Source organism: Salvia splendens, chromosome 5 (genome assembly GCF_004379255.2).
Source record: "Salvia splendens isolate huo1 chromosome 5, SspV2, whole genome shotgun sequence".
Classification (NCBI taxonomy): Eukaryota; Viridiplantae; Streptophyta; class Magnoliopsida; order Lamiales; family Lamiaceae; genus Salvia; species Salvia splendens.
In genome coordinates, this window is record NC_056036.1 from 24,328,548 (window position 1) to 24,340,252 (window position 11,705).

At 43.1% G+C, this 11,705-nt stretch overlaps 2 long non-coding RNA genes across 2 annotated transcripts; one reads left to right on the plus strand and one right to left on the minus strand.

Moving 5' to 3' along the window:
- Window positions 1-698: 698 nt before the first annotated feature.
- On the minus strand, window positions 699-2,415 carry LOC121805126. The gene is made up of 2 exons (XR_006051260.1): window positions 1,048-2,415; window positions 699-969 (listed from the first exon to the last, which is right to left on the minus strand). It is a non-coding gene; the product is annotated as an uncharacterized LOC121805126 (long non-coding RNA).
- Window positions 2,416-5,874: 3,459 nt separating this feature from the next.
- Window positions 5,875-7,698, plus strand: LOC121804826. The gene is made up of 2 exons (XR_006051217.1): window positions 5,875-7,287; window positions 7,405-7,698. It is a non-coding gene; the product is annotated as an uncharacterized LOC121804826 (long non-coding RNA).
- Window positions 7,699-11,705: the final 4,007 nt, after the last annotated feature.

The following is an 11,705-nucleotide window of genomic DNA, read 5'->3' on the forward strand; positions in this document are numbered from 1 at the left end:
TGAAGAATCAAAGAAGCCCAATATAGGAAAAAATCTTACGCAGATGTTCGCAGAACCGATCTACGGTTCAAGGCGGGAGACAAAGTTTTCCTGAAAGTATACCCGTCAAAAGGGATAACGAGATTCGGTGTCAAGGGCAAGCTAAGACCGCTTTACATCGGACCCTATGAAATCCTAGAAACAGTTGGTCATGTGGCGTACAGATTGGCACTTCCGCCGAGCTTCGGAAATGTGCACAATGTTTTCCATGTGTCGCAATTGAGAAAATATGTGTTCGACCCCAAACACATAGTCCACCAAGAAGAAATGGTATTGGAACCGGATTTGAGCTATGAAGAAAAGCCAGAAGCAATTTTGGATCGAAAAGTAAAGGAGTTGAGGAATAAAGTTATTGTAACAGTGAAAGTTCTATGGAAGCATCATGGTCGCGAGGAAGCTACGTGGGAGCTTGAAGACAAGATGAAAGAGAAGTACCCGGAGCTTTTTGAATGACTGAAGAAAAATTTCGAGACGAAAGGGTAGAATGTAATGACCACGAATTTTTTTTATCTTAACCCTATTAAATGATTATCGAACCATGAAGCGAATGCCTCTTCCTAATTACCTTAAGTACGATAATTATACAATCTCTATGTCCGATTTGCACGATTAAAGACTAACATAGATCTGAAAATTTAAAGAAACGAACGAGGATCGAATAAAAATGAAATGTGTCCGTTTATTCCTTAAGTAAATAAAATACAACGTATTAAATTCCGAGCTGTGTCTTAGCTTACAAAATATACGACAATGAAAATAAAGGTAAAATATACATAAAAATGTCGAGGAAAACTCTTGAATCTATTCTTTCCCAAGCCAAACCACGCCACACGCGATCTTGTCCCCGATCAGCCGTCGGGCCGAGAGCAGCGAGCCATGGCGCGGGAGGGCGTTTCCAGCCAACTACTCCTCCACCCCTACAAATTTCAGCTGTAAACAGAACCAAACAAGGCCTTTAACACACCGATAACTAGCAAACAAATTCAGTAAGGTAAGAGGCAGCACTACCTTTTTTTGTTGAAGACCAAAAATTGCCAAAATAGGGAGGATGGAGGGCTGCAAACTCCTGCACTCCCCAGCCTGAGCACAGGCTACCACAAGACAAACATGGCAGCCCCTTCAACCTGCAACATCTGCCCCAGCAGCTGCAGCAAAGCTGCAGTTAACCACCATTTCAGTTGTGCACCTGCCAAAAAAAAATCGCACCAAGGACTTGCAGTTAAGGTGGCTGCAACGGCCAGAGAAGAGGGGCCTGCTGCAGAAGGAAAACAAAGTATACAACAGCTCAATTAATGCTTCACTAGTACACGGTCTGTCTATGAAACCCCTCCGTATGCCCCATTTTCCTCTTCCTCCCACATATACAAAAATCTCAGTAACACAACAGTTGGGTGGGCAAGTAGCAATCCCGAGTGCAAATCCGAAATCTCAAAGGGCAGAAACCCCCCAACGAACAGGGTTTGAAGGGGTTAAATCCACCCCAATGAATAACCACTTTAATCACAACAATTGCAAAGAGTCCTCCAAATAACAGTTATACAATCTTCACTACTCAATCCTCAACAAAACTCACAAGAAAGTCCCAGCATCAGTTACGAATAAGTCCTCTAAACACCAAACATCACCTAATCAAACGAGCTAAACAATAAAAGATTAGAGGACTTAGCTTGCGCGAGGCCGACTGACGATGGAGCCCCGGAAGCTGCCGCGAGACAGCTACTGTGTCGACAGCGAATGGACGGCAGGCGTTGGTGTATGGAGCGACGGATGCGGCGCCCCGAGCCTCGCCGAGCAGCAGCTGAGGTAGAGGCCTCGCGAAGTGACGTCAAGCCCTGTTCGAATTCAGATAGAAAGGAGAGACGGCGGGTTTCCGGCCGTGACAAAACCCGGAGACGACGGCAGTAGCTCGAGAGAGTATCGGCCGGGGCGGTGGTGACCGACGGGCGAGGCGGCGCCGAGGCCTCTTCGAAATTGGGTTTTTCCCCATTTAAGATCCGTCTAAATTAAAAAGGGAAGAGAGGGACGAGACAGGAAGAAACGGAGGGAGGCGGCGGCGAGCGGCCGGTGGGTCGTCTTCGCCAAGGAAGGGAGGCTGCCGATTTTGTGAGAAGTAAGGGGGTTAGGGTTTGGAATTGATTTGGGGGATTTTGGAGTGAGGGAGAGTCGACGAGTGAGAAGGGAGTTTACTGTTGGGCCACTTTCTTTGGGTCTAGGAAAATTTTAGTATTTGGACCACCTTCTTTTAATTATTTTGGGCGACTGCGAATAATTAATTTGGGGCTATAGAATTTAATTCCTTAAGCAATGAAAAATGTTAGCCATTTTAGTACTTTGTCCAATAAACAGTTAAATTGGACCTTTGCCATTTTAATCCAAAAGAAATAAATTTAAGAATGGACAAATGATAAATTAAATCATAGAATGGGCTATCAATTAAAAATACAAGCATGACTAAAAGTCTAATTTAGTCTATAGGCTTTCCTAATGTTTTGCCAATTAAATGATGGGTAGCTGCTATATAATTTAGCGGCATTTAAAGATAAAATTTCCGGAATTTAACTAATGCTCGAATATTTCCGCAAATTTCCAAATAAATTAAATCGCTTTATTTAACTAGTACTTAAGGATTTTATGGATTTAGGAAAAGAGAAAGTAAAAAATGATCACACACTTAGGAATGCATGCATGTTAAATAAATAAACTCTTAAATCTAATTTAAGTGTACTTATTATTTATAAAGGGGCGTCTTCGCACGACAAGTGAAATCAAGTCGAGGGACGCTCATGTGAGAGTTTAAGCAAACGAGGTGGGCTTTTCTTTCAAAACGTGATTTTATGTGAAAACGTGAATATATTTGAATGAGTTGTCATGCCAAGTTTTGTTTTATGATTACCTATCTGCTTGGCTACGCCAAATATGTTAAATCGAATTCGGGTCCCAGTAGGGCCGAAAACCCTACTCGGACTAGTGTACACATATGGGGACTGTGTGCTAGCTTTCGAGTTGGCCGGCCTAGGGACCGTCGTGGAATGTGGCCACATTCCCGGTTCACATAAGTTCAGATATGGTATTATGTTTATGTGATTGCGCAATCAAATTCATGAAATGAAAAAGAATTTAGTGACTCGAGCCTTATCTCAAATAAAAATCTCGTGTTCACTCAACTATGGCTGAAAATTAAATAAGAACTGTTTTTGGCACTAAGTCCACTGGGTATACCAAATACTCAGCCCTGCATGTTCATTTTTTCTAACGTGCAGGTTGAAGGTGATCGAGGTGCTGAAGGTGTCGGGAAGGACTTATGAATAAGTAGTTCGGTAGCTAAAATAACATTTCTCCATACATAGACTTAGTCTATAAAAATAGTACTAGACTGGGAATTGAATAAAATGTTAAGTTACAAGGATCCCAACACCTCGACTCGTCACGTTCAACCGCAGCAAATGAGATAGATGTCCACGTTTCAAAAGGGATTTTAAGGAAAAGACGAAGTCTCTTTCTTTATGAAAGGAAAATGTATTTTATGAAATGTTATGAAAAAAAAGTGACTTCATGGTCCTTTATAAGGATTTAAAATGTGTTATGAAATTTTATGTGATGCAATGCGATATTTGGATGTTATGTATAGTATAAGGTCAATTATGTGATTTTTGAACTTTTTGAGAGAAAATTGATGAATGGTATGCGGGACTATGTATGCGAACCTAGAGCGCCTAAGGAAGTACATTAGAATGGGACACATATAAACAAGTATTTGTGGAACGAAAATTCTTTACCGCTTTTAGGGCGATGAAATCAATGAAAACACGTCAGTTAGGGTAAATCCCTAATTTTAATGAATTATGAAAGAATAAATACGAACTACGATGTACTATTATACGATTTGTGCACATCGATGAAAGAACGCCCATTCCTTTTTGGGACATATATATTATTTATACTAACTGTTCAGATGTTATACTTCCACATGAAAAATTTACTATGACTTTTGGGCGCGACGAACTGACCCATATTCTTCTTTTACGCTTACTCTACCTTCCGTATATATATATTCTCCATTACGAGCTATACTGAGAGCCCTTATACTTTCGTGTAGTGATGGCACGCCAGCGTTACACACATCATAGGCAACTCCGTGCTGGGGCTGATTCCGAGGCAGTCGTGCGCTATTACCGGACCTATCGGTGCTGCCACGGGGATACCTTAGCCGAGTTCGTCGCCTTCTACGGGAAGCTGTGGGACGAGGCGAACAGGTACGGAGTGAAGGCTTACGAAGGCATAGTCAGGCTTGTGAACTTATTTCCGGAGGAGTGGCGGGATTGGATCACAGCCACCTCCCAGCTGTACATTTCATCTCATCCTCCTACTTACGAGCCGGTGGGAGACATGCCAGGCTTTTTTAGCACGGTTTCTGCAGGATGTTTCCACTTCGGAAACGGGCCCCAGCCAGATGCCCAGGTATCACGACCACAACTCCCTAGTCAAAGAAAGCATAGCTATTTCACGACTAAACTTACTAAATGGTCTCAAACTCATCATAGGTGGTACATAATTCAAGGGAAACATTGTCTGAATGTGATAAAGGGTACAACCATATCGAATCAGAGTAATTTCTGGGTGCATAGTCTCTTCGAAAGTAAATTCTAGATCTTGCAGCGGGAGAGTACCAAGACGATCTAATATGTATGAAGACATACAATATCAGCTGCCTTACTTCTTACTTTACTTTCTTTCCCAACACCTCATCTGCTTCGACAACGACAACCTGCACATTAAGGAAAACAATATGCAGGGCTGAGTACTTGGTATACTCAGTGGGCTCATGCCGAAAATATTTCTCTTTTAGTTGTCAGCCAACTTGAGTGAACGCAGGGTTTTTTCTGAAAATAATTCCCGGTCACTAAATCTGTTATTTCTTTCTTAAAAATAGACTGCAGTCATATAACTTCTCATGAAATACCATATCTGATCTGTGTGAACCGAGAATGTGGCCACATTCCACGACGGTCACTAGACCGGCTAACGCTGCCGTTAGCACACGGTCCCTATGTGTACACTATTCCGAGTAGGGTTTACGGCCCTACTGGGACCCGAATTCGATTTAACTGGTTTGGCATAGCCAACAGATAGACAATCATAAATAAAAACTAGGCATGACAACTCATCACAAAAATTCATACTTTCACATAAAACACATTTCTGAAAGAAAAAGAAGCCCACCTCGTTGCTTAAACTCTTTCAAACGGGTGCTTCCTGACTTGAGATTACTCGTCGTGTGACGATGTTCCTTTATAACAAATAATATACTTAAATTAGGCTTTAAGTAATTATTTATCTTGCATGTATGCATGCCTAAGCGTGTGCTTATTATTTTACTTCCCGCTTCTAAATTTAGAAGTCTTGAATCTGTAATTAAATCAACGATCCAATTTATTCGGAGTCTTGCCGAACTGCTCGGGTATGCTATATTCCCGGATTATTTTTCCTTATGTATTTTGAAATACTTTCTATGACTAATGAAATTCTCATCTATTTATTTACTAAGTGTTATTTCAACACGTCTTAATAATTTCATTTCTTCCGTGGCTTAGGGGAATCAAATTCCATGGATTAAATTCTGTTATGGGCGGTGGCCCAAATAATTAAGCGTGGCCCAATTATTTAATTTAGGGGTCCTTAAATTTTCGGCCCAGCTTAAAATATGCAGCGGCCCAAATCTAAATTTTCCTTCTTCTTTTCTTTTCTCTTTTCTTTTTTTTTGAAGGCCCAACTGCAGAAAGGCCCCATTTATGATAAAAGAGGGAGGCCCAAATAATTAATGGTCCAAAAGAATACTCCATCCCCTTCCATCGGCCATACTCCACATTTTGCCCCAAATTCCCAATTTAGGGATTTCTAGCGAAGGAACGGCGGCGGCGCACCTTGCCAGCAGCTAGTCGCCAGTTCCAGACCGGCGACGAGTCGGTGTCCCCGCGGCACATGAGTTTTGGCAAAGCGGCACCACTGTAGTTAAGCCACCATTGCTATCCGATACCCCGCAGGACGGAGATGCCGCCTGCTCTCCTCCGTCGGCTAGACTCGGAATTGAGCCCGCTCCCAGCTGCTCATCTGCCACTGCCAGCGGCGTGTTGCGGAGCTGCCGATTGGTACGGCTCGTGCAGCCGTCCTCGGGCTCCGTCGTCTCCGAGGTTATCGGCGTCTCTTCCGGCGCCACCAAGCTGCCGGCCCTCTCGCCGCGTCGGCTCTATCGCCCTCGGAATCACCGTCGAGCTTGACTAGGCTAAAGCCCGGCGGCTTCGAGTTGCTCTCGGCATCCCCGGCTACATTCCGCTGTCTTCGGCGCTAACTTATACGTAGGAGATGAGTTTTTCCTATCTTAAGCCTACTTTAGCCTACTTAATTTCAGATTGTAACCTTGAGAAATTCTTCTTACTTGTTGGAAGTTGTTTTGGTTGCTTATTGGAGTGTGCTTTAAAAATCAATACTTGCCGAGCTTTAAGCTATGGAAGTTGTTACTGTTATGCTATTGGCCTTTGGGATTGTATGCTCTAGTCAAGTTGTTGAGTTTGATTAGAGATGCAGCTATGTTCTGTTCCTTGGTTACATTGTACAAAATGGCTCTAAACTTCCTCATACTCGTTCCTTTTTTATTAGTTTGTTTGGATATCAACATGCTGATTGTGGTTTCTACATGTTGTTGTGGTTCATGCTTAAGTGTGAGGAAGAAAAGAAAGGTAAAGTGGAGGTTACCTTCTTCCACTGCCCTTGATCTCCACTCCTAGCCTCGGTCTCCCTCACACTCTCTAACTCACTGATTGCTGACTGAAAATGTTGTGTGGAAAGGAGTGAAATCGAGGCATGGGACATTTATAGATGGGTTGTAACTGAAAGCTGAAAAACTTTTGTTTGGCCGGGAAAAAGGGATCCACAGGCTTGTGCAGCTGGCTGCTCTCTCTGCAGCTCTGCAGAGCATGTACCCTGAGTCCTTTGGCCCCTTTTCTAACTGAATTTGGTGGTATATGGGGGTGTACTCGTGAGTTTATGGTGGCTGCCACAGAGCTCCAGTCTTTGGCGGTTCTCTATGCTGCAATCCAACTGATTTCTCTAATGTGGTCTTGCAGGTACGAACTGGGCAGGGTTGTTTGGCTGGGTGGAGTGCACCTGCCGTTGTGCAGTGAACTGGCTGGACAACCTGCTGGAAGGGCAGGCCATTTCTGGTGGTGGCAGCCTTCATCCTTGCCTATTTTGGTGAGTTTTCAGACCCCACATCAAATAGTATTGTCTCCCATTGTCATTTGGTTTGGCTTATCTAATTGCCTTGTTTTGCTAATGCATTTTCTTGGTGGTTCGATTGGTGCTCGGCAGAGAAAAAGGGCTGCTAAGCATGGCTCTCACCCTGGGTGTTCCAATTCGTCGGGCCGTTTGAGCTGGGCCAAGACCGGGCATGAGATACATCTTGTGACTCGAAATTGTAATAGCCTAGTTCAACTTAAATTTTAGTTCTTCATGTAGACGAGTCTTTGTAATCGTTAATGTGTATTCGGTTTCCTTTGTTTTCACTGTCAACATTTGTAATACACGATTTAAATTGGAAGTTCTAAATATCATGTTTTGTTTACTCAAGAATATAAATAAATACTCTTTCGTTCTTTATTTAAATTCTAGTCTAAATTCCGAGAATTCAGATAGCGACTATTACATTCTACCCTCCTTAACAAAAATTTCGTCCCGAAATTTTGTCTCGGTCAGGCAAAAAGCTCTTGGTACTTTTCTTTCATCTAGTCTTCAAGCTCCCACGTCGCCTCCTCGCGGCTGTGGTGCTTCCATAGGACTTTCACTGTTACAATAGCTTTATTTCTCAATTATTTTACTTTTCTGGTTCTAACACCATTTCTTCTTGGTGTACTATGTGTTTGGGGTCGAACACATATTTCCTCAACTGTGATACGTGAAATACATTGTGCACATTCCCGAAGCTTGGCGGGAGTGCTAATCTATACGCCACATGGCCGGCTGTTTCTAGGATTTCATAGGGTCCGATGAAACACAGTTTTAGCTTGCCCTTGACGCCAAATCTGGTTATCCCTTTCGACGGAGATACTTTCAGAAAGACTTTGTCTCCCGCTTTGAACTATAGATCGGTTCTGCGAGCATCTGCGTAAGATTTCTGTCTATCTTGAGCTTCTTTGATCCTCTCTCGGATCTGGCGGACAATTTCTATCATTTCCTCTACAGAGTCTGGTCCGAGAATCCTTCTCTCACCAACTTCATCCCAGTAAAGCGGTGATCTACACTTCTTCCCATAAAGTGCTTCGTATGGGGCTATATTTATATTTGTCTGGTAACTGTTGTTGTAAGCAAACTTTATAGGTGGCAGTACTAGCTCCCAGTTTACTCCACGGTCGAGCACTACGGCTCTTAACATATCCTCTAACATCTGGATTGTTTCTCTCGGACTGTTCGTCCGTCTGTGGATGGAATGCTATGCTGAACATCAGCTGAGTGCCCAGTTCTCGCTGTAGGCTTATCCAAAATCTAGAAGTAAATTTTGAATCTCGATTTGAAGTGATCGTTTCTGGTACGCCATGTAAGCGTATGATCTCTTACAGATAGATCTGTGCCAACTTGTCTGATCCGTATGTGATACGAATTGGTATGAAGTGAGCACTATTGGTGAGGCAATCTATAATCACCCAGATGGCAGTATTTCCTCGTTGGGATTTTGGAAATCCTATCACAAAATCCATTGCAATGTGCTCCCATTTCCATTCTGGAATCTCGAGAGGTTGCAGTTTCCCATAGGGTAGTTGATGTAAGGCCTTCACTTGTGGCAAGCCAGACACCTTTCTACAAACGATGCTATGCTTCTCTTCATGCCATCCCACCAGAATTGCTTCTTCAAGTCCTGATACATCTTTGTACTTGCAGGATGGGCAGTGTAGGGCGTCTCATGAGCTTCACTCATGATCTCATTCCTGAGTGCCTCATCATTGGGTACGCATAGTCTTCCTTCGAAAGTGAGGGCGTTGTCCACCTCTTCGCGGTAACAGTCCCCTATTCCGATCCTCACTTTGAGACGAATCTTTTCTAATGCCTCATCGCGTCTCTGGGCGTCAATGATCCTGGCCCTTAAATCTGGTTCTATGACCAAAGTGGAAATTCTGTTGTCCACTATCTCCGAGGCTCTCACAATCTCCAGTCATATCTTGGCGAATTCACGGAGGAGTTCTTCCTCTTGTGTGAGGAAAGTAGCCACTTGAGGTGCAGTCCTTCTGCTCAAGGCATCTGCTACAACGTTTGCCTTGCATGGGTGGTAATTTATACCACAGTCGTAGTCCTTGACTAATTCTAGCCATCTGCGTTGTCTCATATTCAGATCCTTTTGCTCAAAGAAGTATTTGAGACTCTTATGATCTGTGAAGATCTCACATCGAACTCCATAGAGATGATGTCTCCAGATTTTCAAAGCGTGCACCACTGCTGCCAATTCCAAGTCGTGCGTCAGGTAGTTCAACTCGTACGGCCTTAGCTGGCGTGATGCATATGCAATCACCTTGCCCTTCTGCATCAGCACACTCCCGAGTCCGACCTTCGATTCATCTGTATACACCACATAGTCGACTCTCGTTTCTGGCACGGCTAGAACTGGTACTATGGTCAACTTTTCTTTTAGCAGTTGGAAGCTTGCTTCACATTCTGGGGTCCAATCGACTTTAACTCATTTCTTGAGCCGTTAAGTCATTGGCCTTGCTATTTTATAAAATCCTTCGATGAATCTTCGGTAGTATCCGGTCAGTTCCAGGGAAACTCTGAATTTCATTGGACGTCGTTGGCGATTGCCAACGCTGTACTGCTTCCACTTTGGCAGGATCTACTCGGATCCCGTTTACTGTCACTATATGTCCAAGGAAGTTCACTTCGTTAAGCCAGAACTCACAATTGTTAAACTTAGCATAGAGCTTCTCGGCTCTTAACTTCTCTAAAGTGGTCCTCAAGTGCTCCTCGTGCTTCTTCTCGTTCTTTGAGTAAATGAGCACGTCGTCTATAAAAAATCTAGGACGAACTTGTCCAAATATGGGTGGAACACGCGGTTCATTAGGTTCATGAGCGCGGCTGGGGCATCTGTAAGCCCAAAAGGCATTACCGTAAACTTGTAATGGCCATATCTGGTGCGAGACACGGTCTTAGCTATACCGTCCTGTCGGACTCTCCGCTGATGATAATCCGATCTCAAACCCATCTTCGAGAATACTCCAGCTCCTTGCAGCTGGTCGAAGAGGTCGTCGATTCTCGGTAGGGGTACTTGTCCCTGAGTGTTAACTTGTTCAACTCTCAACGTTCTATCCTTCTTCACGAGGAATTTTGGTGTACCACATGGATACACACTGGGTCTAATAAAACGCAAGTCTAGCAATTCTTGTATTTAGATGTTAAGTTCTTCTTACTCCTTAAGCGCCATTCTATATGGTGAATGAGATAGTATGACTGATTCAAGTCATTCATTTAGTAATTTATTTCGTTTGGCTGATGAAGCCATTCCTAATCTTAGGTTTCATCGTCAGATATTGAGTTCTCTAATGCTTGCATCGATCGTAATCGTTTCCGTTGCTAGCGGATTGACCTCATAACCTCTCGCTTAGCTGAGGTAGTCTAGTCTCACTGCTTTCAAGATGCTCTTGTGCTTACCGCGATCCTTTTGTCTTGATTTAGCACAGACTTGTTCTACTCGCATTAATCCTTGAATACTGGATTAGTGCATATTGAGGTGTTGGCTTCTTTCTCCCAACGCTACTGTCTCCATGCCCTTTTGGCTCGACTGAGCGATTCGTGGTGAAATAATCTAGCATGACTTTCCAAAGTGATCTAGATCTCGTGTCTAGATTAACCCAAAACTCTATCGACATCTCCTTTCTGGGCCGCTTTAATGGGGTGTGGCATACCGTAGAATACTTCTTCGCGTTTTATTGCTAACGTTTGCCCTTGCTCTATATTATAGGGATCTAAATCGGTTCTCTTGCGATAACTCTTTAGAGAAGAATTTTCGATTTCCCTTCATAGTAGGGATGGTGAGGGTAGCGATACTATCAGGCGTTCCTCTTTCCCGAATGTCTCTCCAGCTTTAGCTTGTCCTGGCCACCTCTCAGACGAATCTCTCTTGCTGATGGGATTTGTTTTGTTAAACATAAGCTACGTATGAACTCGTATTTTCTCCATGGCTTTCATTACATAACCATGATTGAGTCTTTGTTCTTGTGGCTTACTTATCCTACTCGGAATAAGCATTTCGATCGACCAAGCAGTTATATAGGTCTTTTTCGTCATCGGATGTCATTCAATCCACATATATTCCTTGATGTTTCTCTACTCAAGGCTAGTTACTTCTCTTCATAACATAATATTCGATCTTCTACCAGTTTGTTACAAGCGGTACGTAGATGTGAAATATTTAATGTTTTGTTCTGTCGGTTATGCGACGCTTCTGGTTGGTGTATCCATTTCTGCATGTGTGTCAATAAAGACTTATTAATCATGCGTATCTGAACGAAATTGAGACTATGCCTTTCCTGATAGTCTCGTATCAATAACTTGATGATTAATCTAACAGTCTTAACTTGAATAGGAATTAAATTCACACAGAAGAGTATGACTGAAAATTTGAAGGGCTC